Below are 25,755 nucleotides of genomic sequence, written 5' to 3'. Positions count from 1 at the left end.
TCAGTTGAAGCCCAGAAGGTCTTACTCCATCCTTTAATTCTGACCTTGTGGGTGTCAACCCGCCTCATGTGTGTTTCTTGAAGACAACATATGGTAGGGTTTTGGATTCTAATCCATTCTGCTATTCGTCTACGTTTTATGGGTGAGTTCATCCCATTCACGTTCAAAGTTATGATTGTCATTTGTGGACTCCCTGGCATTTTGATTGCCTTCCCTAATTCTAACCTTTTCTTCTTCGGCTCTACCTTTTAGTCCAGTGATTTACTTTGAAACAGTCCCCCTTGTCCCCTCCCTTGATGTTTCCCTTTTTAGTCCCTCCCTTTTTGTTCCCTCCCCCTCCCCCCTCTCTTTCCCTCCCTTTTTGTTCTCCCTCTCCCCCTCCCCCCCTTGGTTTTCCCTTCTCCTTACCCTTGTTGGGTAAGATAGAATTCAAGATCCCAATGGATCTGGAGGTTTTTCCCTCTCAGAGCTGATTTCCCTGAGATTGAGGTTTAAGTAACCCCCCCCCTCTCTTCCTCTCCTTCTTATAGGAGTTTTCTTCCCCTCCCCTTCCCATGTGAATCTTTGTGTGAGAATGATTATTCTATTTGGTCTTTCTTTACCCCCTATTTATACATTACATTTTCCCCACATGTTAGTATACATAGGTTGATACAAATGTAGTCCTTATAGAAGAGAGTTTGAGTAAAAGAAGAAGATAACATTTTCCCCTTTCCTTAATATTTACCTTTTCAGGTATTCCTTGCTCTTTGATTTTCGGTATCAAACTTTCCACAGAGCTCTGGTCTTTTCTTTGCAAAAAGTTGGAAGTCTTCTATATTGTTGAATGCCCATACTTTCCCTTGGAAGTATATAGTCAGTTTTGCTGGGTAGCTGATTCTTGGTTGGAGACCCAGCTCTCTTGCCTTTCTGAAGATCATGTTCCATGCCTTACGATCATTCAGAGTAGAACTTGCAAGGTCTTGGGTGACCCTGATTGGCATTCCTTTATATCTAAATTGTCTTTTTCTGGCTTCCTGTAGGATTTTTTCTTTTGTTTGATAGCTTTGGAATTTGGCAATTACATTCCTGGGAGTTGTCTTTTGGGGGTTTAGTGTAGAAGGTGTTCTGTGAGCTCTGTCAGTGGCTGTATTGCCCCCTTGTTCTAGAATCTCTGGGCAATTTTCTTTGATTATATCTTGTATCACCATGTCCAGTTTGGTGTTTATTTCTGGCTTATCTGGGAGTCCAATTATTCTTAAATTATCCCTTCTCCCCCTTTTTTCCAGATCTATCACCTTGTCGGTGAGATATTTTATGTTCTCTTCTAATTTCTTGGTATTTTGGCTTTGCTTTATTGATTCTTGCTCTTTTACACGATCGTTGTCTTCCAGCTGCCTGATTCTGGCCTTTAAAGCCTGGTTTTCTTTTACAGTTTGGTCAAACTGGTTTTGTAGATGCGTGAATTTCTTTTGCATTATTTCCAACTTTTCCTCCCAGAAGGCTTCCATCTTTTTGGTCATTTCTGATTCAAATTCTTCATAGGTTTGTGGAGAGTTTCCATTTCCTTTGGAAGGTTTTGGAGCATTTTCTTTTATATTATCTTCTGTCTGCTCTGTATTTTGTATTTTGGCTCCATAGAATGTGTCCAAAGTCGCCCCTTTCTTCTTATTTTTCTTGGTATTTTGGGGCTTCTGTGGTTCTGTGGAGTTTGTCATCTCTGAATGTGGAGGATTAGTTTTTCTTGTCTCTTTCTGGTGTTCAGAGGCAGTCCTGGGCAGATAGTTCTATGGGCTTTCCCTGGGTTAAACTGAATATGCCTCACTGGAACTGGAATGGAAGGGTCGGACCACGTGGCCACACTCTCCCCCCGGCTCGCTTTCCGGAAGTTGCCTTCAGAATCGCTGGCCGTGAGGCTGTTTCGCAGGCCTGCGGGGGGATGGGCTGCCGCTTCCCCAAGCTCCGAGAGCACAGACTTTCACTGAGACTTGGATAGCAGGATCCAGCCCGTGAGGCTGTCTTGCCCGCCCTGAGGGTTGCTGTTGTTTTGACCAGCTCTCTGCAGTGGAAGCCCCATGCAGTAACTTTCACCGGGACTGTAGAAGGCCCTGAGGGTTGTTGTTTCCGAGGACCCTGCTCTCTGAGCCGGCCGGGCTGCGGCTTCCGGGAGCCTTGGACTCTGCGCTCCTACCCCTGAGGTCCGAGGGATCTCGGGTTCTGGCTTTTAAGGGGAGCCATACCTTTTGAACCGGGTCCAGGTCCAGGAGGAGGGTTCCCAGGGTCTGTGCTGTTGATCGTTTTGAATTTCGGCGCCTTAGGAGCTTATCGTTTGAGATTGGTCGGGAAGGGTTTTCCGGAGATCTGAGCTTTAGCTTTCTCTAAGCCGCCATCTTAACCCTATAGCTCTACTCTTATGACATATAGGTTTTTTTTTTAAACCCATACCTTCCGTCTTGGAGTCAATACTGTATATTGGCTCCAAGGCAGAAGAGTGGTAAGGGCTAGGCAATGGGGGTCAAGTGACTTGCGCAGGGTCACACAGCTGGGATGTGTCTGAGGCTAGATTTCAACCTAGGACCTCCTGTCTCTAGGCCTGGCTCTCAGTCCACTGAGCTACCCAGCTGCCCCCATGACCTATAGTTTATAGACTTTATTATCTTCCCTTTTTGGTCCTTCTCTGGGCACTCTCCAATTGATGACTGCCTATTCTCCATGGTCTAAGATAAACTGTAGGCCCCTGAACTTGATTTAAATTTCTGCTAAAATATTTTCAGAAGGTACTATTAAATAAATAGTGAACATTTGGAAAGGAAACGTTGATCACCAAGAGCCCGTGGGTCATCAGCCAGACCAGCTCATTCCAAAATAAACTCATTTCTTTTTTAACTGAATTACAAAGCCAATAGTGTGGTGCACAGTCAAATGCAACAATTCTCAGTACAGTTTATACTCTGAACTGTTATTGAGGACCCTCCAAAGAGCTTTTTTCTTTATGGATAATATCTATGACTATTTACCAGGTTAGAAATGAAAACATCTTAGTATGATTATAAAAATAGTTTTGACCTTGTGAACTCCTTGGCTTACCTGGAGCAAGTTCTTTAACCTTTCCATGCCCCAGCCATTTTCTAAGACTGTAGGATGTGGCTATGCATTGGTGGAGGCAGTTTGCACACTGGAAATCCCCCCCCCACATACACACACACACTCCCCATTGAAATCACAGGTCCCTCCCAAACTCCAACTGAGTTGGAGAATGCTCTGGTTATAACTTAACTGGATTCTGATAAAACCTTTGCTAAAGTCTCACGTTGTGTTCTTGTGAACAAGATGGAGTCATATAGGCTAGGTGATAGTACAAGAAAATGGCTTCAAAGCTAGTTATCTTCCCGGCTTCTAAGAGTAGTTGTTAATAACCTGATGGCAACCTGAAAATAAATTTCCAGTGAAGTGCTTCTGGGATGTATGTTAGGCCTTGGGACATTCAAGATTTTTATCTGTGACCTGGATAAAGACCTGGTGGCTTGCTTGGCATGTATGCAGTTGATACTCAAGCAATAACTACGGTGTACCAAGTATGTGCTAGGCCCTGGCAATATGAAGGCAAATTGAAACTAGGTCCTGCACTCAAGCAGTTTACATCTCACAAGGGGAAATCGCACGTGTGCATGTGTGTATTTAGAAAAGATGCAAAATGAAAACAAAGTAGTCTTTTTGGAGGGGTCACTAGCAGCTGGAACAGGCTTCATGTGAAAGGTGCTGTTTGAGATAATATGCTGGATGAGAGAATGTCAGCATTGCAAAATTATTCTGACAGCCTAGAACATCTCTAAATGAGATGACATTTAGTAAGGGCAAATGCAGCATCTTACACTGGAGGTCTAAAATAATCTATGCAACACTTGATCTGAAAAAGATCTAAGGATTTTAATGTTCCACAAGACAAAAATCAGATTTCATAGCCAAGAAGCCTAAGGCAAAGCGAGGCTCCATTGAGAGGCAGAGTTTTGAGGAAGAAGGCGATGATCGTCTCCCCTGTTCTCTGTCCTTAAATGTCAGGCTGCATTTAGAGAGTCGACTTCAATTCTGGGCACCCATGAGTATAAGAGGGACATCAGTCAATTGAAAAGTGTCTAGAGAAGAGCAACCAAGATGGGGAAGGGCCTGGAGGCCATGCCATCTGAAGGCTGGTTGAAGGAAATGTGGAGAATGCTCCTGGGGAAGAGAAGGTTGAGGAGATGCACGATAGCCATTTTCAAGAACCTGAAGGGTGAAGGGTGATCATTTTTAATGAATAATTTTCATAGAGGATGAAGTCAGGAGGAAGCTACAAGTTGCAAAGATACAGATTTAAGCTTGAAGGGATGGACAACTTTGTAATGATTAGAGCTTTCCAAAATTGGATTGGACTACCTTGAGAGGTTGTGGGAGTTTTGTTGGAATTAGTTAAGCAATGACTGGCTGACCACTTCCGGGTGCTTTTATGGAGGGGATTCTTTTGGGGTATATGGCATAGACTAGATGACTCCACAGACCCCTTGTGACTCAGAGATTGGGTGATTTGCCAAGACAGTAAGGTATATGTGAGAGAGCCCTGGACCTCATGCCATAGAACCTTGTTTCAAATCAATCTCTGAAGTTTACAATCCATGTGACCTTGGACAAGTCATTTTATGTCTTTGGCCCTCAGATTCCGCATGTATAAAATAAGAAGGTCCCTTCTAGCTCTAGATCTCTCAGTCCATCTGGACCATATTCCTCTAAAGCTAAAAACATGTTGCCATTCCAACAGAAGCTGTTGGGGAAGCTGACTGAGGACCTTCTGCTTTTGTCTTACCCCATACAGACAGTCATGGGAAGGAGTCCAGCTCTCCTAGGAGGGTTAGAGGACTCATGTTCAAGGAATGAGTAGTTCCCTGGGGGATGTGGATGCACAAGCCCTCATCTAAGCTTCTAGAGGGAGAGTTGGCCGATTGCAGTGTCCTTTGCTTTGGCTCGTTTTCAAAGACTGATGGTGAAAATAATTGCTGGCCTATAAGTGGGCACTGGTGTCAGAGCAAAGCTTGATTCCACTTTCTTTTGGATTTCAGAGTGGGATTTGTCCCACTGCCTCCAGCTGAAGCTTGGCCCTGGCCTCTTGGTGCTCCTGCAAACCTGGCTCCCTCTGAAAGATGTTTCATCCCTGGCCACCTTCTTCTATACTGAGGGCCAGGAGGAGGCAGCATACTCCTTGTTCCCCTATGCCACTTCCAGATCTCCTCTGTGCCACGTCTCCTTCTTTGGGATTCCCTTGACTTGGCCTAAAGTGTTGTTACAATCCACTGGTTTCCAGATAGCTTTCTCTCCTTTCTCAAGGAGCTCAGTCTCTGGCTCACAGTTTCCTTCTCTAGCTGTCTCTTCCTTTATCCAGCTGGCCCTCCACACCCTCAGAGAGCTGAAACCGCAGCTATGAGGGAACACTTGCTGACACCATGTATGTGTATTCTCTCTCCCTGCTCCTGCTCCTCAGCCTGCGGCCTCCTAACCCCCAGCAACAAGAAGTGAGAAACATAAAAAAGTGAAGGCGAAAGGGCCAGGCAGACCTGGATGATGCACCTCAATGGCACTTTGCGTGGGTGGCAGTGCTTAGCAGTTGACCACTGAAACCGTGGATACTGTACTGGGGGATTTCTGTCTCTAAGTTGATGTTCTCTCTAATCCATCGGTCTCCTCATGCCCTGTGACTTCTGCAATTTCATTCTAATGTTGGCTGTGTATTGGTGTGGGCATACCTTAGTTCTCTCCAATTAGACCTTCAGGAATACATTGGCCTTCTACATCGGGAAGACTCGTACTTCTGTTGTGAAGGCTTGTCAAGCCCTTTTCAGGGCTGCTCATCCTCCTTTAAAGTCTCCCTGCCACCCAGCTCTCATATGTGGCTTTAAGACGCTATGGCATGCACAGTGGCCACATACCCAATAAACCATCTTGGCTGACAGGCTAAACCTCGGAAACTCTTTGGATCAATCAGGTTGAGATCTCTGGTCTCAATTTCCTTCTCTAGAAAATGAGAGAATTGGATTAGGTAGCCACTGAGATCCCTTCCAGCTCTAAATCTGTAATCTATTTTACAGAGGAGGAAACTGAGGCTAAGGAAGGGGAAATGGCTTAGGCTACCTAGACAATTAGTGACAATGTTTGAATCACCTGAGTCAAGTCTATTCCTCTTTCCTCTACTCCCTTCTGCATCTCAATCCAGATATCTGGACTATGTTGGTTGTGATTAGGAGCCACATAATGAGGTGATGTAAAAATGAGACAAGCACTTTAACGGATGTCAAATAGACTAGGTCTCTCTCCAGAAGACCTTTTGGTGGTCTCAGTGCTCTGTAAGTGGAAGGTTATATCCAGTCAGGATGGCTCCATGAAGGTGGTAACAGCAGGTGGGTAGTCGGAGAGGAGTCTCAGTGCTGGTTAGGAGGTGAGAATAGGGAGATCCTTTGGGCCAGGGCATAGACTATATGGAGGGAAGTAATGGCAGAGAGATATGGTAAAAGGCTCCACCAGCTTATTGAAGGCCTTGATTGCCAGACAAATTAGAATATGAACTTTTCAAATAGGCCAAATGATTCACAACCCTGTTCTTGGGACACTCAATTGTGGTTTCAAGGTATACTGTCAAGTGTTTAAGGCAAACAATAATTGTAATGGACATAGAATAAAACTGGATATAATCTCATGGAGAACTTTTAAAAGGTAGGGTTAGGATTCTAGATTTAGAGCTCGAGGGCACCTTAGAGGTCATTGAGTCAAACTGCTTTATTTTAAATATGAGGGAAACTGAGGACCAGAGTTTAAGTGGATTATTAGAGGACACTAATTGTTCTTTCTCTCAAGTATGCAAAGACATACTAGGGCATGTAGTCTGGGGTTACACAGACAATAGATGTTTGAGGGAGGATCTTCTGAACCCAGCTGTTCCTAACTCCAAGTCCAGTGCCCTATGGGAATATGAGGTAATAGACAATGAGGCAATAGTATGTGATGATTCTCTAAAGGTCTGAGATCACTGCTCTCTGCATGGAATTATTCAGGACAATCATTCATCTTTCTCTGCAGAATCCAAAGGCAGTATTAGCATATAGGCGTGGTTCAACTCTAAAATATAGAAACTCCTGTTCAAGAAGCTCCCATGACTCCCCATTGCTTCTAGGCTAAAATGCAAAGCCTCCTGTTTAGCTTTAGTTTGACTCTTGTCTAACTTTTCAACTTTAGGCCATATTCTTCTCCCTCTGGACCTCTACTGTCTAATCCAACTGTCCTACTTGCTGTTCTCCATCTAGGACGTGGCATCAGCTTTGGCAGAAGTGATTTTCCACGCCCACAATGTACTCTGTCCACTTTTCCACTTCAAAGAATCCTCAGGTTTCTTAAAAGCTCAGCTCAGGGGCCACTTACTATAGGAAGCCTCCAAACTGCTGGAGCCCTTCCCCCTAGAAATTGCTCTAATATATTTCATAGAGTGCTTGATCAGGAATTGGGAAGATTTGAATTTGAATCTGGTCTTAGACAGTTACAGGCAGTGTTACCTTGGTCAAGTCACTTCACCTCCACCTTACTTTCCTCAGCTGTATAATGGAGATAATAATAACACCTACCTCCCAGGGTTGTGTGAGGATTAAGTGAAATGATATACATAGGATGCTTTGCAAATCTCAAAGCACTGTGCCAATTTGGCCAGCTATCATTATTATTAATAATAATATTCTTAGGTACTTGTGGTTTCTCTCCCAGAAGAATGTAATGTCATTGAGGGAACTCAAGGCATCTAACATAGGACCTGGCATGTAGCAGGCATTTAGTAAAAGCTTTTTGAATCAACTTTCAATGAAAGAGCTCTGGAACATCTCAAAGCCAACTTGTTAATCCTCTGTAACTTCCCTGGCAAAAGTTCTGGGGTGCCCAGTGCAAATGGCCTGAAGCCATGCCTTGTGACCCCTGTGCACTGCCTATGAGCCACCTGCTGTTTTACCGAAGTAATTAAAGAGATTGCTGTCTTATCCCTGTGCTGCCACCATGATTCAGCAGCGGTGAATTGGCTCATGTCCCACAGTAACCTCTGGGATTGTCTCATATTTGGCGAAAAAGAAAAGAGCCATTTGAAGGTGCCCACTTGATTCTGTGGTTCGATGGCTCCACTCTCTGGGAGAGAGGGTGGTAAGGAACATGGCCTAAGGAGGAGGGGGCGGAGGAGCAAGCCATGTGTATGTTGACTGACTGTTAGAAGTTGTCCCTCAGGAGAATGCTGCTCATTGGCCACTGGAACATACATGAGACGGGGCGCTATATGGCGGTTGTAGGCATCAATCTGATGTTATTGCTTAGTCGTGTCCAACGCTTTGTGACCCTGCATGAGGTTTTCTTGGCAAAGACACTGGAGTGCTTGGCTAACAAACAGAGGTTAACTGACTTTCCAAGAATCACACAGCTAGTGAGTGTCTGAGGCTCAATTTGAACTCAGACCTTCCAGACTCCAGGCCCAGCACTATTCACTGAACTACCTAGCTGCCTCCAAGGCAAAAAGAGGTTAAGTGACTTTCCTAAGGTTGCACAACTAGTGTGTATCTGAGTCCAGATTTGAACTCATGTCTTCCTAACCCAAGGCCCAGCACTCTATCTACTGCTCCATCCAGTTGCTTCTAGGTATCAATTACATTTGTTTAAATTGACTTAGGGATGAATGTGGAGAGAATGTTTACAACACTCTAAATGCATTATTTTGCCACATTTGTTTCTGTAAATGTTGTTTAAAAAGCATTGTCTTTTAGAGGGAACATCAGGTTTTCTCTGTTAAAAACAACCTTATGGATAAATTCTGTAAATTTCTTAGTGTCCCAAATACTCACTCGCCAGTGCCCAGAAGGAAGTGCTCTTGGCACTGAGCATGATGTTCAGCACCAGAATCAGTGCTGCCTTCATGAATGCTTATTGACTGCACTGGTCAGGAGTCTTCTGGAGTAGTATATTCAGTTCTAGAGGCCAAGCAAATTGAGCACTTTGGGCATGTCATTTCCCTGCCCTAGGCCTCAGTTTACTCATTTGTAAAATCAGGAGGTTGGATTGGGTGGTGTCTAAGATTCCTTCTGTTCTAGAGCTATGATTCCATGATTCCCTGACTAAATGATCTCCAAGCTCCCTTCTACCCCAATATTCTAGGATTCAACCATTTCCCCTGTTTGGGGCTACATTACAGGGCCAGGGCTTGGGTGGGGAGGGATCCATTATTGATTCTTCATCCCACCTTGGCACCCATGTCTCTGGATTCTACTTGGCCATCATTTCAGCAAGCCGGTGGCCTTGATTGGCCAGCACCAACTGCTAAGTTTTTGTTGCTGCTGTGACTTGCCCTGGCTTTCCTGGGCTCCCTGTGCATTATGGCACCTTTACAAGAAAGAGCTGTAGGGTTTCCTTCTCTCCACTTCCCTTTCCCCTGCTGCTCATGAACAGAACATCAAGCTTTCGAGGGTGGAGTGCAAAGAACATTGGGTCCAAAATCAGAGAACAAACATTCAAATCCTACTTCTGAGGCATATTGCCTGTATGCCCTCGGTCAAGTCGTTTAACTTCCTTGGGTCTCAGTTTTCTCCTCTGTCAAAAGAGGGGGTTAGGCTGGCTGGCCTTCCAGCTCTGGAACTTGAACTCTGTTGTCCAGTGATTTCCCACAAAGCCCTGAAGAAGAAGATATCAGGAAGAGGAAGACAATTCCACAGACTGCAAAGGTTTCTTTGGTTTCCTCTTGCTCCTCTGAACCACATTAAATTTCTCCTATCTAGCCCAACTTTTCACGTGATTTTGGCCTGGGTGGTTACTCTCTTGCTGGCCGTTCCAGTTTCACTGCTGTGGATTATGGCTGTATGAGTCAAGGGCCTTGGCAGCTACTTTTTTCTCCAGCCCTTAATCCCTGCTGCTTTGGCTGTTTTGGGGGATCATCTCATGTGCTAGGAGCACCAGGTAGATGACTTACCCTGACCTCTTGGGCATGGCCCGAGTCTTAGTCATGGCCTCATCTTCTCCAGCTGTGTGTGATTCTTAGTGACCCAGCTTTAGGGCCCATGCAGGAAAGAATCTGGCTCGACTCATGCTTTATGCTTTGACACTTACCTTACCGCTTTTCTTGAGGTTGTTCAAGTACCTGAAGAGATGATAGGAAATGATGATTTAAATAGGAAGTAAAAACATTAAAGATTGACTTGGTAGCTGGAGTCCAATCTATCCTTTTGGCTCTCTCTCAGAAGGGCCATGTCTATATTAGACTAGTAATTCAATTCTGAATTCCTGAAGTTACTTTATTGTCTCCTCTGTCTCTGGGGGCCATGGGGCCATTCATTAACAAGTCAGTAAACTAAATCCATCAAAGCTCTCTTCTAAGAAAACTAAGCATTCACTTAGCTTCACTATCCACCTTGTAGCTGCACCGTCCACACAGGAAAAACCACGTGGAAAAAGAGTGTCACTTGTAGAAACTAGGGCATACACATCTGCTTAGATGACGAACTCGACCCAGACATGAACTGGATAAGGATAACAGACTAGATTACCTTTGGGAAATTGTGCAGATCCTTGCATGCATCAATCGTGTTGCTAATTTTCCCCCCTTTAGAAGTGCCACTTTTAAACTATTTGACCATGGTCAAATCATTTAACTTCCGGATCTCAGTTTTCCCACTTATAGAGGATTGAACTAGATCTAGATCTCTAAGGTTGTTTGCAACACTCAGTCTATGGGTCTATGATGCTTTGCTTCTGTGTGATCCTGGAGTTGACTCTGGAGACATCCTTCCCTCCTTCCTATCACCTCTCCATGATCTAAAAGCTTGTGAAACATGGAGACCCATCTAAATGGGGGCTCAGTGAGAGTGAATTTGGCATATATTTACTTCTTTAATCACAGTTAAATCTTTTAGTTAATTATTCTACTATCTGATTATCTAAGTTGAATTGTAGAACAATGTGGTAAAACAACTAATATGGAAAGAATCAAAGGGGACTTGTTCTGCATGTGCCTTGCTCTCACCGCCTGTGCTATTACTGCCTACAATTGTATTTGTTTCATTAATTAGTTTCATCCCATTTACTTTATTGTTCCCTGACTTATTCTCATTGTATTTCTTCTATAAAAACCTACAATTGAATAAAACATCTGGACTGGCCAGACTTGAATTACTTTTGACCACCCCAGAAGTCAATAATAAACTTACCTACCTCGGTGTATAATGTGATTTTGACTGAAGTAGTGAAGGGAAATGGAAACAAATATTTGGGAAGTCATTGGGATGTGAGACCTCTAATTCGACATGCTAATCATGGATATTGGTATTTGATAGATATTTTTGCCATTTTCCATTAGGAAGAGGACAAATGGCACCCCAAACAGCAGCCATGAGTTTATTGAACTAATATCAGCTGATCTACACTGGATGTTTTTGTTTAGCCACAAACAAGAATAATTATTTGAACAAAAGCAAAAGCAAAAGCATTTGCTGCATGTTAAGATAGTTTCCTTATATTAAATGTCTTTTTACTAAACAAAGATGAAATTGAATCCCAAAATGTTCCATGATATAAGGAACTCAATCTTTACTCCCATTTTCCTATTTAATAATTATTATAAACTAGAGAAGACAGATGAGCTTTCCCCATTTTTAACTTTTCAAATGAGTTGTCAACTGAGAATGCATTCATTCAAAGGAAAGAAACACCCACCCATCCATCCATCCATCCATCCTGTATTTGACAATGCAGCTATGGCCAGGACACATTGAGTTACCACTTCAGTAATCCTCTGTCTAGCTGCTTCGGGAATCTCTATCACTTTTCACTTTGACTTCCTTTATATCTCATAAGCTAACAGAGTTCTTATATAGTTCACCCTTTAGTCTGAAATGGAAGATTATCACTGTTAGGTAGGGATGATTGCGGGATAAATACATTATAGCCAAGTCTTTTTCAACTAAAGACTGACTCCGAAATTGAGTCATTGAGGCTGTTGGCAAGAAAATGAGCAGGAGATTAGCCGGCTATGGCCTTGGACTATCAAGAAAACTTTCTTTAACAGGAGAACACACCTTCTCCTGTGATACTTTAAATGAAAACTAACATGAGATAGAGGATTCGTACTGCCCTACCCCAAAGCATTTCAGCTGCAGTTAGAACCAAATTTGAAATTTTACTTTTGGTTTTCAAAAAGTAAGTGATATTTTTCTCCTTATAGAAATTGAAACAGCCTAGAAGATTTTAGCAAGTGGTGACCTGTTCAGTGCTCAGGGAATTTGTACTAGTTTTTGGAAAGGATTGATTGGGAAAATGCTTTTACTGACTTTGCAGAGACTCAGTCAGCAGAAAGGACATTATGCTGTGTAGCGTTTCCCATTTTGAATGATGTCCTTGGCGGTGCTGATAGAATTTTCACAATGGCTGATGGGGAGTGCTGGGCCCATTAGGGCAATTATTTATCAGTCTATTTCAAAGCTGTCTTTGTTAAAAATGATAGAATAAATAAATCAAATGGTGCGTTCTGATGAATTTGATGAAATCTTTTTAAGTACTTTTGGTTGCTAGGGCAACCTGTTCTCGTGTCCCTGTTTAATGTGGCTCCACTTTGTGCAGTTTGACTTCTGGAGGGTGGATATTTATTCTGGGGGGAAAAAGGAATTCTTAGGAGGTGGTAACAGAATAAGGCCCCATCCCACCCACCAGAGATGCAGTCCCACTCCTGCTCAGGGCTGCTTTGAAGCTTTCTAGTGCAAGTGGCAGCATTGGCTTCTGGTATCTCTCTCCTGCGCTCCCATGGCCCCCTTTATGGCATTCCACCTAGCCCTAAGCTTTGCATTTTTTCCTTTCCACTTCTTTGCTTTCTCAACAGAGGGCTGGGCTTGCCCTGTAGGAAACTCTTAATCGCTATTTTCCATTTGTTCATGAGCACTTCCCTGTCCCCAGACTTATTCCTTGACTTGCTGAGTGAGAAACTGATAGACCTATAGTGGCTGATGAATTCCTTAGTGCTATTTTCTTAATAAGCTAGCCTTACTGGTAAGCACAATTTTGCAGGTTATGGGGATTAGGAAGGGTTTCGATTAGGTTCAGGCATCTCTCCTTATACTTGAAACCCCACCATTATGTGCCATCTTCCTGGTGTCATTTAAGATAGAAAATTCCTATATGTCTTGGAAATGGATCTCTGTCTTCCTTGGCAGCAAAGTTCATGATGGCATCTATGCTCTGGAGCAGCTAAAGGATAGGAGGTATAGGGGTGGAAGGAAGGAAGGAATAAATTAATTAGTGAAAGGGGCCCAATGTAATAACAGGTTTTAAGAGTGGCAGCTATCTGGTGCAGTCTGTTTTTTTAACCCCTTCCCTTCCATCTTGGAATCAATACTGTGTATTGGTTCCAAGGCAGAAGAGTGATAAGGGCTGAGCAATGGGGTTTAAGTGATTTGCCCAGGGTCACCCAGCTGGGAAGTGTCTCAGGCCAAATTTGAACCCAGGACCTTTTGTCTCTAGTCCTGGCTCTCCGTCTACTGAGCCACTCAGCTGCCTCCATAGTGCAAACTATTTTTTTTTGGAAAATTTTATTTAATTAGTCAATTTAGAACATTATTCCTTCATTATAAGAATCATATTCTTTCCCTCCTCCCCCCTTCTTGTAGCCCATGTGCAATTCCACTGCGTATTACATGTGTCCTTGATCAGAACCCATTTCCATGCTGTTGGTGTTTGTACCAGGATGTTCATTTAGAGTCTGCATCCCCAGCCATATCCCCTCAACCCAGGTATTCAAGCAGTTGTTTTTCTCCCGTGTTTCCGCTCCCATAGTTTTTCCTCTGAATGTGGATCATATTCTTTCTTGTAGATCCCTCCAAGTTGTTCATGATTACTGCATTGCCACTAATGGAGAAATCAGTTACATTGGACTGTACCACAGTGTATCGGTCTCTGTGTACAATGTTCTCCTGCTTCTGCTCCTCTCACTCTGCATCACTTCCTGGAGGTTGTTCCAGTCTCCATGGAATCCCTCCAGTTCATCATTCCTTTCAGCACAATAGTATTCCATCACCAACATATACCACAATGTGTTCAGCCATTCCCCAATCCAAGAGCATCCCCTCATTTTCCAATTTTTGGCCACCACAAAGAGCATAGCTATGAATGTTCTTGTACAAGTCTTTTTCCTTATTATCTCTTTGGGGTACAGACCCAGCAGTGCTATGGCCGGATCAAAGGGCAGACAGTCTTTTAGCAGTGCAACCTATTTTTAAAGAGTCCCCACTGTAACATACCTGACAAGTGATCATTCATACCCAACAAGGGGACATCCATCCTCTTCTGAGGCAGCTCATTCCACTTCTAATTGTTGGGGACATTTCCTGACACCCAGCCTAAATTGGCCTCTTTGCAGATTCTTCCCTTTGTCTGGGACCAATACATATGGTTCCTTCTTGCATGTGATACTCTTTTATATGGTGCCTGGCACAAACTAGGTGCTTAAGAAAGGCTTGTTCCCTGATTGCCCGGGGGCTCCAAAATGGTCCTGTAGAGCACAAAGTCCTACTAAGCTGGAAAGTTTTTGAGAGTAGAATAGATCTGGCCATGAACAGTGTGTCACATCTGACTCAATTGGAAATGTATCTCCAGGGGAGGCAGTAATGGTGGGGAGGGGGAGATGCATTTTTCAGTTGTAGCATCTGTCCCTAACAGTTTGCAAAGTCAAAGAGATTGTGCTCTGCACTCAAACTACAGAAAATCCTGGGCTTTTCTCCTTAGTCCTCTGGAGAGCCATGCCTCTACACCAAGAGGCTGTATGAGAATGGGATCTCTTTCTTTCACAGCGTTCCTTGTTTATCTGCCAGGGCATTGTGGTGTTGGTGGTGCGGGGATGGGGGCTCAGTGTAAGGAAAAAGAAGAGGGCAGGACTGCTCTGTAGAGGCACAATATCGCTGTCCCATATGCCTAGGGACTGGTGTAGTGCTCCCACTTTGCACCATTCCATCTTAGAGCCTTCATTAAATAAGTGCTTATTGGGTCCCATATTTCCTTAAGAGCCTAGGATACCGTTACCTGAACATAAGACAGGACTAGGAGCTTACATTCTAATAGAAGGAGACTGTGCATTAAGGGGAACTACTAAAGGGAGACAGGGCCACATAGTATAGAAGCCTGGTTCTGGTCAAGATAAAGGGAAAGTTCTCATACACACATATGAATACATATGAATAGTAGTAGTCTCTCCGTGACTGAGAATGACAATTGTCTTTGTGCGTTTTCATCTATGGTATACCCTTATATGGCTTTGGAGTCCAAAGGCTGAGGCACAAAGTTTGTGGCACACGGGGCATATATGTCTGTACACATGCATATACATAGAGATGAAGAGCACTTCACAGATCTTAAAGCAATAGATAAATATTAAGATATTTATTCTAATGGGAAAGGACATTACAAGTAGAAGAAATGTCATGATGTCATGATCAGAGGCATGGAGGTAGGAAAACATGAGCAGTGTTCAAAGAACAAGTACTTCAGTCTTCTGGGGTGTTAACTTTGTGCACCTCAGCACTGACCAATAAGTGAAGGGCCTTGAATGCCAGACTCAGCTTAGATTTGATCCTGGTGGGATCAGCAGGGAGTTACTGAGCATTTCTGAGGACAGCATTGTGGGAAGATCAATTTGGGAAGCTGACTGTCTGCAGAATAGAGTTGAAGAAGAGGGAACGGAAGGTGGAGGCATCAGAGCTGCTGCAACAATTCTGGCAAGAGATCTTAGGGGCCTAAACATGGGTGGTGTTTGTATGAATGGAGAGAAGAGACTGGATGTGAAGGTAGGATTATGAATTTGGGGTCAAAGCCCTGTGGTGTAGCCCTTGCCTTCTGCTTGCCACCTGATCTTAGATAGGTCACGTTAATTTTTCTCATCCATAAAATGAAGGAATTGGGCTAAGATAGACCTGACTAGATTTGGTTGTGGGGTGGGGGCAGTCAAAGAGGAGGACTGAAGTAAAGACCTTTAAGGTTTTCAGTGGAGGAGGGCCATTGAGACCAGTGGGGAAATCTCATGGTGTGGAAAAAAGGAGGTTCAACTAATGGAAAATGGACATTTCCCATTCTTAGATAATAAGCATTCTTGAAAGGTAACCCTAAATTCATGCTTGGTGGATAGAGAGCCAGCCTGAGTCAAGCAGATCTGGGTTCACATCCAGCCTCTGATACATACTGGCTGTTTGACCCTGATCATGTCACTGAAATTCTCAGTGCCTCAGACAACCTAGAGACTGGAAGTTCCAGCAGCATGGCCCATCTGAGTCTTTGGAGGGAGTTTCCATATCAGTAGTTATGAAAACATAAGAAATAAAAAGTCTCATCTGAAAAAATGAGCTCAAACACTTCTCACCATTTTCTTTCTTGAGGTAGTTAATAGTGCATTTCTTTGGCTTCCTGATGGTATGTATCTTTTGGAGTGGGGAGTGTAAGAGCATGATTCTCTCGAACTGGAGGAGCCTTCCTCTGCTGCAGGGAGCTCTCACTTTGAGAAAATGGATCATGACAATGTTTTCCCACTGGATGTTTGACTGAGGCAGTTTCCATTTTATGTTATTGAAAGAAACTTCAGTGAATGTTTTCCTTTCTCTGGTGATGCTGAAGTGTGCAGTGTAGACTGTCTGTACAGGAGAAATTAAAAGGGTTGAGCAGGGAGCCAATTATCCAACCAGAAGTGAGTGTTGGAGGACTAATTACTCAAATTTGGCTAAGAATCTCCAGCACTGGTTGTTGCAGGTCTTCAGATGCATCGAGTAATGAAGCCAGGCTCTACAACGTGGGCCTTTGGCAAGTCAAATGGGCCCATTAGGTCTGGGGTAGTCTTGTAGGGCGCCATCTAGAAATTTTTGCATCTGGATTAAGAGCTACCTCCTAAACTGGAGAATGAGGGAGCAACGTGTTATTTTGGAGGAGTCCAACTCCACTCATCCTCTGGAGTTTCTTGAGACCAACTAAGTGAATGAAGGAAAAATACATTAATTAAATGCTTATTGTGTGCAAAGCAGCCCCTCTCTTGGAGTTTGTCCCAGTGTGCCTCCAGTTAGTGAAAGTTGTTTGGGGAATGAAGGAGGGGTGCTGACAAACAAATCAGGCACTATGGATCCAGTCTAGGTGGGTGGCCCAGAGTATCTTTTTTGTGTCTCCCCATTACATACTGGGGCTCCCTGAGCAGTAGGTAAAGAGGAGCTTTGAACCACCACCAGAGGCCAGAGAGCATAAGGAAAAACTCTTCACAACTTGTATTGGGCTCAGACGCTATGGGCAGATCCAGAAACCTCTTCCCATTTTCCCTCTTGAATTATCCTTGAACTTAACATGCTTTCCTTTATTCACATTCACTTTGTGGCTTGAAATTTCCTGTTGTTTTTCTCATTTAGAGGTTTTTATTGAAATCAATGTCCCTTCAAAATGATGAAAGGAAGCGATGAATTTTAACTATAGAAGTAAATAGCCAATCACTGATACATCACACAACATCCCATCATCCACTCAGAAACCTCTGAAAAGGAAAATTACTTCTGTTGCATTGGATGGCTGACTTGATTAAAATATTTAGTAAGGTTCCCCCCACCCCCATTCAAATACCATGCCATCATCAAGGGTTATCGGGATATTTGTATGTTCATCAAGGTGAGTAACAGACATTTCAGCTTCTCCTTTGGCTTGCGCTTTTAGCTACCACACCCCAAATGAAGTCAAGGTTGGGCCAGCATTGTCCTTTCTTCTGTGCTCAGTCTTCTCAGTTAGTAAGCCCAGTGGGGTGATTGAGAGAGCCTAGCGGGATGAAGAGCGCTCAAGGGCTGATGACAAATGGCTTTTGACCACAGTAGCAGAAGAAGTCATCATTAGAGGGGGGGCCCTACTGATGAAGTCTTGGAAAACGGGAAGTAAGTTGCAAATCTGATGGCTTCTCTGACATATTTAATCTTATTGAAATAGCAGAGGCTGCAAACTGCTGATCTGGACAACTGTCCACCTCCTAACCAGGGTACATTCCCCCCCCCAACTCTTTCCTCCCCTCCCCTCCCCCCCCTCCCCTCCCCTCCCCTCTCCTCTCCTCTCCTCTCCTCTCCTCTCCTCTCCTCTCCTCTCCTCTCCTCTCCTCTCCTCTCCTCTCCTCTCCTCTCCTCTCCTCTCCTCTCCTCTCTCATGGCTTCAATAATTACTTCTTTGTCCATGATACTGAAGCTCACAACTCTGTAGTCCTGAATTGCCAACAGCCTGCTGCACAATTCCATCTGAAAGTTCCAGAGATGCCTCAAACTCAGCAGGCTCTAAACAGGGATCGTTATCTTTCTTCCCCCATTTGGCCCTTCTCCATTTTGCTAGTTCTTTGGAGGAGATCACCATCCTTCCACTCATCCACATTCACAACCCAGGAATCATCTTTAATTCTCTCCTGTCCTTTCTCTTGCTGAGTCTTGTTGATCCTATCTGCACATCTCTCTGGTCTCTCCCTTTCTCTCCACTCACAGTCACTGTCTTACTTGAAGCTATTATCTCTAGTTATTGCCTCCTAATTGACCTTTTTGCTTCTAGTCTCTCCCCTCTCCCATCTGTCTTTCACATAGTTGCCAAATAAATATGCCCAAGATAGAGGTCTAACCTTGTCAGTTCCTCCTCAGAAATGCTTAGTGCCTTCCCCTTGCTGTTAGGATAAAATAGAAGCTCCTTTGGACTCCATCCAATCTAGGTTTACTTCATCTAATGACTTCTCACACAGTGCCAAGCTAGCCACCTTCCTTTTCCCCAACACCAACATTTTCTCTGTGGCTCTTTTTGCTCTTTCCATTCTTAGAATGCTCTCCTTCCTCACCCCAACCTTTTACATTTCTTAGTTTCCTTCAAGGCTTTGTTCAGGTGCCACCTCTTATGTTTTGGGCAGCCACTCCATGGGAACATGGACAACCTTTTCTTCCTATGGGCAGCCTTTCCTGATTCCCTCAAGTTAGCACTTTCTCACACCTGAAATGATCTTGTTATGTATCACTGGGTATGTCAGATCCTCCAGTAGAATGTAAGCTGCTTGAGGGCAGAGACTGCTTTTGGTTTATTTTATTTTATTTTTGTCTTTTGTATCCCCAATACTTGGGAAAGTGCCCGGCACAGAGGTGGCTCTCAGAAAGGTTTGCCAATTTTGAATTTGTTGCCTCTCCATTGGCTAAGCTGTTGTAGAGAGGGCACAGGCTTGATTTTGTAACCTATTAACGGTGGGACCTTGGGCCATGTCACTTAGCCTTTCCGAGCCTCAGTTTCCTTATTTGTAAAAAGAGGATATTAGACTAGATAAGCATGAAGATTCCTTCTAACTTTAGTATTTTATGATTCTACATCATTGCTATTCCATTGACCAAGATGTAGAAATGACCTCGTTAAACAGAACAGCTTATTCTCATGGTATTTGTTAAAACTGGATTTTGTCTGTATCACTTATTTATGACATACTGTGCTAGCATTATAGGCTTAATTTGACAATGTCACTGTCATACTTGGCAGTGTCAGAAGGGCCCCTGCCTACCTTCCTGTACAGTCAAGTCAATAGAATCAACTGACCCTACACTTTTCATTTCAGCAAAAGCCCCTTGGGACTCTTTTGAACCAAACCTAGCAAAATATCAGTGAAACTTGGGCAGGGGCTTTGGAGGACTGGGGCATCTCTCTTCTATAGACCATGGAGTAGATAGTGGGAAAAGTAGCATGTCAAGATATCTGGAGATGTCTAATATACTTTTCCTGACCTTACTGGCCCTAATTTCTCCCCCAACACTCCTCATACATATTGTATTCTAAGACAAGACCAATTGTTCTTAAGCGTTGTTTTCATTGTGTCATCCCCCTTGCTAAAGCTACAATGGCCCCCATTTTATAGAATAAAATACAAATCTATGCCCTTCCTTCCTTCCTTCCTTCCTTCCTTCCTTCCTTCCTTCCTTCCTTCCTTCCTTCCTTCCTTCCTTCCTTCCTTCCTTCCTTCCTTCCTTCCTTCCTTCCTTCCTTCCTTCCTTCCTTCCTTCCTTCCTTCCTTCCTTCCTTCCTTCCTTCCTTCCTTCCTTCCTTCCTTCCTTCCTTCCTTCCTTCCTTCCTTCCTTCCTTCCTTCCTTCCTTCCTTCCTTCCTTCCTTCCTTCCTTCCTTCCTTCCTTCCTTCCTTCCTTCCTTCCTTCCTTCCTTCCTTCCTTCCTTCCTTCCTTCCTTCCTTGTCCTGGGGAGACAACACAAATGAAACTGGCCTTATCCTCAAGGAGTTTACTTTCTGATCGGGGTGGAGGGTAGGCAGAGGGATAGACATGTCATAGGCAAGTAAATATGAATTAAAATAATTTGGGAGGGAAGGTGGGAGGGGGGAAAACAAAATAAAATAGATAAAGTACTAGTCAATCTAATAAAAAGGAAGAAAATCAAACTAATAGTATCCAAGATAAAAAGGGAAACCTCACCTCTAATGGAGAGGAAATTAAGAGAATCATTAAAAACTATTTTGCCCAATTATATGGCAATAAATATGGCAATCTAGGTGATAGGGATGAATATTTACAAAAATATAAATTGCCTAGACTAACAGAAGAAGAAATATAATTCTTAAATAATCCCATATCAGAAAAAGAAATTGAGCAAGCCATCAAAGAACTCCATAAGAAAAAATCCCCAAGACCAGTTGGATTCACAAATGAATTCTATCAAATATTCAAAGAACAACTAATCCCAATATACAAACTATCTGACAGAATAAGCAAAGAAGGATTTCTACCAAATTCCTTTTATGACACAAATATAGTACTGATTCCAAAGCCAGGCAGACCAAAAATAGAGAAAGACAACTACAGACCAATTTCCTTAATGAACAGAGATGCAAAAATCTTAAGTAGAATACTAGCAAAAAGACCCCAGGAAGTGGTCATAAGGGTTATTCGCTATGATCAGGTGGGATTTATACCAGGAATATAAGGATGGTTTCATATTAGGAAAACCATCCACATAATTGACCATATAAATAATCAAATCAACAGAAATCACATGATTATCTCAATAGATGAAGAAAAAGCCTTTGACAAAATACAACACTCATTCCTATTGAAAACGCTAGAAAGTATAGGAATAGAAGGGCCTTTCCTAAAAATAATAAACATATATATATGCATATATATATATATATATTTAAAACCATTAGCAAGTGTTATCTGCATTGGGGACAAGTTAGAAGTCTTCCCTATAAGATCAGTAGTAAAGCAAGAATGCCCATTATCACCTCTATTATTTAATATTGTTCTAGAAACACTAGCAGTAGCAATTAGAGAAGAAAAAGAAATTGAAGGGATTAAAGTAGGCAATGAGGAGACCAAGCTATCACTCTTTGAGGATGATATGATGGTCTACTTAAAGAACCACAGAGAATCAACTAAAAAGCTAGTGGAAATAATCAACAACTTTAGCAAAGTTGCAGGATACAATATAAACCCATATAAATCATCAGCCTTATATATTTCCAAAAAATCTCAGCAGCAGGAGTTAGAGAAATTCCATCTAAAATCACTCTAGACAATATAAAATATTTAGGAATCTATCTGCCAAAACAAACACAGGAATTATATGAACACAACTACAAACCACTTTTCACACAATTAAAACTAGAACTAAACAATTGGAAAAACATTAACTGCTCCTGGGTAGGACAAACTAACATAATAAAAATGACAATCCTACCCAAATTAATCTACTTATTCAATGCCATACCCATCAAACTACCAAGAAACTTTTTTATGGAATTAGAAAAAAATATAACAAAGTTCATCTGGAAGAACAAAAAATCAAGAATATCAAGGGAAATAATGAAAAAAAGTGAAGAATGGAAGTCTAGCAGTACTAGATCTGAAACTGTACTATAAAGCAGTGGTCATCAAAACAATATGGTACTGGCTAAGAGACAGAAGGGTGGATCAGTGGAATAGACTTGGGGTAAATGACCTCAGTAAGCTAGTGTTCAATAAACCCAAAGACCCCAACTTTTGGGACAAGAGTTCACTATTTGATGAAAACTACTGGGAAAATTAGAAAACAGTATGGGGGAAAATTAGGTTCATATCAACCTCTTACATCTGATACCAAGATAAATTCAAAATGGGTGAATGACTTAAATATAAAGAGTGAAATCATAAATAAGTTAAGTGAACATAGAATAGTATATCTGTGGGAAAGAAAGGAATTTAAGACCAAGCAAGAGATAGAGAATATTGCAAAATGTAAAATGAATGACTTTTATTATATCAAATTTAAAAGTTTTTGTACAAACAAAACTGATGCATCCAAAATTAGAAGGAAAGCAACAAACTGGGAGAACATTCTTGTAACAAAACTCTCTGACAAAGGTTTAATTTCCCAAATATATAAGGAACTAAGTCAAATCTACAAAAATTCAAGCTATTCCTCAATCAACAAATTGTCAAGGGACATGAATAGGCAGTTTTCATATGATGAAATAAAAATTATCAATAATCAAATGAAAAAGTGTTCTAAATCCCTCCTGATTAGAGAAATGCAAATTAAAACAACTCTGAGGTACCACCTCATACCTAGCAGATTGGCCAATATGGCAGCAAAGGAAAATGATAAATATTGGATGGGGGTCTGACAAAATTGAGTCAGTAATATAATGCTGGTGAAGTTATGAATGGATTGAACCATTCTGGAAGGCAAATTGGAACTATGCCAAAAGACTTTAAAAGACTGCCTGCCCTTTGATCCAGCCATATCACTGCTGGGTTTGTACCCCAAAGAGATAATAAGGAAAAAGTCTTATACAAAAATATTCATAGCTACACTTTTTATGGTGGCAAAAAATTTGAAAATGAGGGGATGCCCCTCGATTGGGGAATGGCTGGACAAATCGTGGTATATGTTGGTGATGGAATACTATTGTGCTAAAAGGAATAATAAAGTAGAAGAGTTCCATGGAGACTGGAACGACCTCCAGGAAGTGATGCAGAGCGAGAGGAGCAGAACCAGAACATTGTACACAGAGACAGATACACTGTGGTACAATAGAATGTAATGGACTTCTCTACTAGAAGAAATGCCATGTCCCAGGACAATCCAGAGGAACTTGTGAGAAAGAATGCCATCCACATCCAAAGGAAGAACTATGGGAGCAGAAATGCACTAGAAAAATATATAATCGACCATGTAGTGCAATAGGGATGTGATTAGGGTTTTGGCATTGAAAGATTATTCTACTGCAAATATGACAAGCACAGAAATAGGTTTTGAACAATGATACATTTATAACCCAGTGGAACTGCTTGTCAGATTTGGGCAAGGGGAGGAGAAAGGGGGGTGGGGGGTCATGAATCATGTAACCATGGAAAAATATTCTAAGTATAAATTAAAAAAATTTAAAAATAAATTACACATAATTACAAAAAAGGAAGTAAGCTCCTTGAGGGGAGGAAGTGCATATGGTTTTGATTTTGTGTCCCTTAGCACATAATAGGACTTAATAAATGCTTCTTGGACTGACTCATACTATTCTTTTGTTTACTTTTCTCTGCATTATTTAGTGCAACCCATGTCATTGGAATTCCCCACAGTCATCTTTTCTTACTGCTGAATACTATTGCATTCATATGCCAAAGTTTGCTCAAGCCATTGTCTGATCAGTGGGCACCCCTTTTGTTTCCAGTTCTTGTCTACCACTAAGAATTGATACCATGAATATTTTGTCATTTATGAGACTGCCATCTCTTCCACTTACTGCATGTAGTGTGACTGGTGGGCAAGCAACTTAACCTTAGTGTCCTTCTCTGTAGAATGGGTGGGTTGAATTAAGTGACCCTTGAGGTACCTTCCCACTCTAAATCCATTGTCCCCTGGACCTTGCCAAATATCATGCAGTGGCAGGACTTTTGGGTCAAAGGATCTACGAACAGCTTAATCCCTTTTATTCTTGTGCAGCATTATAGAGGCAGAAATACTCATCTGTGGGTCAATCTCCAGTTGAGAAAATGAAGTTCAAGCTTTGTTGCCTTGTTGTGTTTTCCAGGCTCCCATTCCAGTACTCAGTAGGACTAGGACTTAATAGATACAAAGAAAGGAACTGAATGAATCGTGTCCCATCTTTGGTCTTTGTGTTGTTGAGCTGTAGCCTCCCTTCAGGCCCCTGTGGCAAAGGACAAGAGCTCTCTTGTCTCACTTGACTTTGGAGGTTGAGGTGACCAGCTTGGTGAGTACTTTGGTCACTTTCTTTCCCTCATACTCATTTGTACTCTCTTGTCTCTGTACCTCTCATGCAGGTCCCATTCAGTGTGATAAATTGAATGTAAAAAAATCTCTTCTCTTCAAATAGATTTCTGCACATCTCCCCTCCCTTCCCCTCCCCTGCATTCTGCTTTGGTTCAAGTTCCTCCTTGAGCCAAAATCCCAGTTTAGATGCTGCCTCCTCTTTTTCTTTTCTCCTCTCCTTTATGTGCTGCTGTTACACTGCAATAATAATTACAAAAAGTGTAATAATAATAAAAGCCTGAGTAAAAATAATAAAGCTAGTATTATATAGCACTTTGAGGTTTGCAAAGTGCTTTACACATGCTATCTCCTTTGATTTCCATAACAATTCCGTGGGGGCTGTATTCCCATTTTACAGATGAGGAAACTGAGGTTGAGAATGATTCAGAGACTTGTTCAGGGTTATCTACACCTGCTAGTACATGTGCAAGGCAGGATTTGAATGGAGACTTTCAGAGTTTAGGTCCAGTGCTCTTTACTCTACCACCATGTCATGGCCTCAGTGCCCATTGTAGTACCTTGTATCTAAGAGGACCTTAGTCAGATGTTTGCTGAGTAAATAAAATTCTATACTAGAGAAGACTGAAGGGAAACATGAGAGCTATCTTGAAGCATTCAAAGAACTGTCCAAATAGCTCCAGAGGACAAAGTCAGGAACAATGGGTAGTCTTCACAGGGAGGAAAATTTTGGCTCAAATGTAAGAAAAGACTAACATCCAGAGTTAAAGGGCAAGAACCAAAAACTCTAAAGGAATGCACAACTGGGACTCTCTGCATCCTGTGGTAGTCTGTGACTTGCAACTACCCATACGGCGGCATCAAGGGAAGACATTGGCTATTAAAGAAACGGGCTCAGAGTTGTCACCTCAAGTGTGATACAGTTCCAAATGCAGCATTGCCCTCTCTCTGCCCATGAGCAGTGTCTGCTGAAGAGAGAGAGAAGAGAACAGAGCAGCTTTCTGGGTTGCCTCTCAAATCATACGTGTGTGCAAAAAAGAATGAGTCTCTTTAGACACTTTGATACAAAATGCTCACGAGGAAAAGCAAATGGGATGGAGATGTCTTGTGGCCACATATCTGACATGCTCAATTCATGGAGTTGGTCCACTGGTTTGTGTGAGTTGGACAGACACTGTTAGATGGCTAGTCTTGGGAAATTCCCCATTCTTGCTGCTTCCTTTTCCCTGCCTTTATTTTGTTGATAATATCATAGGATTCTAGACCTGGAAATGACCTCAGAGGTCACCTAGCCCAACTGCCTTATTTTACAGAGCTGGAAACTGAGGACCAGGAAGGAGAAGTGACTTGCCCAAGGTCAGACTCATAGTATATGGCTGAACCAGAATTCTAACTATTTCCCGCGTGTCCTGATTTCTTGTTTTTTCCCCTGCACAACTGTCAGGAAGCTCTGTGTGTGTGTGTGTGTGTGTGTGTGT

Source organism: Monodelphis domestica, chromosome X (genome assembly GCF_027887165.1).
Source record: "Monodelphis domestica isolate mMonDom1 chromosome X, mMonDom1.pri, whole genome shotgun sequence".
Lineage (NCBI taxonomy): Eukaryota > Metazoa > Chordata > Mammalia > Didelphimorphia > Didelphidae > Monodelphis > Monodelphis domestica.
Note: the sequence above shows the minus strand (reverse complement) of the source record.